A 2677-nucleotide genomic window follows, 5' to 3' on the forward strand; every position below is an offset into this window, starting at 1 on the left:
CTATAGGACGGCATTTTATCCTGTGGAAAGTCTCTGCTTCACCTTTACCTTACAGGAAGGTGGCTGTCAGTGGCAGGGTGGTAGGGGTCAGTCTCAGATTTGTCTGTTCACCAGAATAGACACGTGATCTGTGCAAATGGTGCATCACACAACCATTCCACACTATGAGTGTGGAGCTGACAACCAGGGCCAGGCACAACGCTGCCGACGTTCTTGTTACTCCTGTTGTCGGCATTCTTGTTTTTCGATCAGTTGTGGATGATCTTCAGCTTTACCTTGTATTCGGGCAGAATGGAGGAAAGAAAAGGTTTGAAATAAATCGACTGGATAGCAGCAAAGCCGTCTGCAGCATCAGCACCGCCACCACCAAATCCCTGGAAGCGAGCAATGGATGGAGGGCAGTGATTGGCAGAGAAGGCACACGAAAAGAGATGCCAGAATCCTTGAAATGGAAAAGGTATGGACCAAGAAGTGCAGCTCGGTCTTCCCAGCCACTTACTTTACCACCTTCCTGTTCTAATGTCGGGTTGTGCTGCGAATAAATCTGTTCAGATGCTGCAATTTGAGTTTCCTGCCAGAACGTTCCCATCATATTCTTAAAGCAAAAAGACAGTCTAGCTGAGGAACACCTCGGCTCAAGAGATGCTGATGACATGGCCTTTTCAAAGAGGTGGTACATGTTAGCCTGTTTCAGCAGAGATAACAAAAACGGAAACAGAACTATTGAAACAGAAATAGAAACAGAATTATTGTGACAACCTAAAGGCTAAAAGATTTATTTCAGTGTGACACTGCCTCAGACGCATAGAGGGCAACAGGTAGGCCTCAGAGTTAGACGCTAAGGGATGGTGACCAAGTGACATGGAGGGAAAAGAGGGCAACAGTATCACTGGTAATGAACTTTCAAAGCAATAATGGCTTTATTAACACCTGTAGTGAACAGCCAAAGTATTGATTGCATTTAAAAAACTGTTCACAGATGGAACAATTAGCTTGTGTGTGAGTTAATACCAATAGTAGGCTTCTGTATTTGAAGCATAGATGGAGATGTTTTCAGGAAGTTGTTCTGAGCTTAGAGTTATGGCACGGTAAATAACCTTTTGGTCATAGTTACACACAAGACTGTAGATAAAACCAATTTGTTAATACGTATAGGCTAAAATCCTGTGGCACAGTTATGCAAACAACATACAGTAATCCTTTGGAAGCAAATTGTTGTATTAAGAAATCTCTGTAGACCATACCCGTTGTATACTGAGTTACATGACTGAGTGTGCGATCAATAAACTCTACAGAGATTTCTTAATTTCCAGTAATTTGCTTCCAAAGGTTATGCCATTTGCATAACTGCGCAACAAGACTGCAGTCATGGTATGCTAAGAAGCCTTGGCCTTTAGTCAAACCCATGGATATACATTGAAATCTGTGAATACTGTATGGCCCAGTTCAATGTTCTCTCTCTCTCTCTCTCTCTCAAAAATCTTCCTTTGTTACTCCTTTTCTCCACAGCAGTTAAGGTGTGAGCAGACAGCTGTAAAGAGTCTCAGTAATGGGAGCAATCACCCTCAAAATGACCTTTCTGCCTGCTGGGGAATTGCTCCAGCCAAGCCCTCAGAAAGCAAAAGCTCTACAGCTGGTCCAAAAAGATCCCCCTTGGGCATGGATCAGGATCAGGCATCTCCTGTAGGATCACTAGGAAACAGATCACACCAGACTGCTCCACAGGTGATCCAAATTGTGATCTATTTCCCCTCACTTTCAGGCATATAATGAAGTGCCCTGGAAAGGTAAAGGGATGTGAAACTGGCTTGTGGGTCGACACTTCAGATTTGTCTCCATGATTCTTTTTAAAATTCATTTTCCATTGGGTTAGATTTGTGCCCATGATTCCATGGAGTTAGCATTCTGAATTTCTGGCTGTAAGAAGTAGAAGAAGCGCTTCAAAACTCATAAATATAGTCCAGTGTCCATGATTTCAATCCTCTTTCACTGTTTGTAGTATCTGGATTTCTTTCGTGTGGGAGATCTAGTGCAGACAGAGCCCTGACCACCCGCTGTTTATCTTTTCTCTGTTTCCTAACACTCTCTTGGTTGCAGAGGAGTTTCAGAGGACAGGCAAGCTCTTTGTCAGGGCAGAGAAACACATGAGGCAAGCTCACTCAACAGCTTGGTCAGCTTTTCCCAAGGCGACTGCGTGAAACATCCTGAGAAGCCAGTGGCCTTAAGGCTATTGCAAATAACTTTCTCGCCAGTTTATCTGTTTATTCCGCAGTTACCGCCCTGCATGGACTCCTGGTGAAATGCTTCCTTCCTTCCCTCCTCTCACAGACATCAATTTTAGCAGCAATCTACCACTAAATAGAAAAAGAGAAGAAGAAAGGAAAAGAGAAAGAAACACCCATCAGAGAACACCATTTTGAAAGATCCCTCCAGGTTTTTTTTAAGGATGTTGTTATTGGACCCAGCTCATTTTTCTGAATGGATCAGCAGAGGATATTTGCTCAAACAGGGAGACCCAGGGAAGATTTTTTTTTAAAAAAAAAGTTTGTCAGTAAGAAGAAAAAAGAGGGGGAAAAAGACCAACAACAAAAAGGGGAAAATCCAGGAGTGGAGAACAACACAACTGCTTAGCCTTTCCCTTCCTATCTGTTTTTCCAGTCAAATCTGTGCTCCACAA

The 2677-nt window shown here is 43.1% G+C and overlaps 1 long non-coding RNA gene across 1 annotated transcript; it reads left to right on the forward strand.

Moving 5' to 3' along the window:
• The first annotated feature begins 290 nt into the window (after positions 1–290).
• Positions 291–2367, forward strand: LOC144587450 (uncharacterized). Its single transcript, XR_013542614.1, has 2 exons — positions 291–457; positions 2273–2367. It is a non-coding gene; the product is annotated as an uncharacterized LOC144587450 (long non-coding RNA).
• The last annotated feature ends 310 nt before the right edge of the window (positions 2368–2677 follow it).

This window comes from Pogona vitticeps, chromosome 1 (genome assembly GCF_051106095.1).
Source record: "Pogona vitticeps strain Pit_001003342236 chromosome 1, PviZW2.1, whole genome shotgun sequence".
NCBI classification, from domain to species: Eukaryota; Metazoa; Chordata; class Lepidosauria; order Squamata; family Agamidae; genus Pogona; species Pogona vitticeps.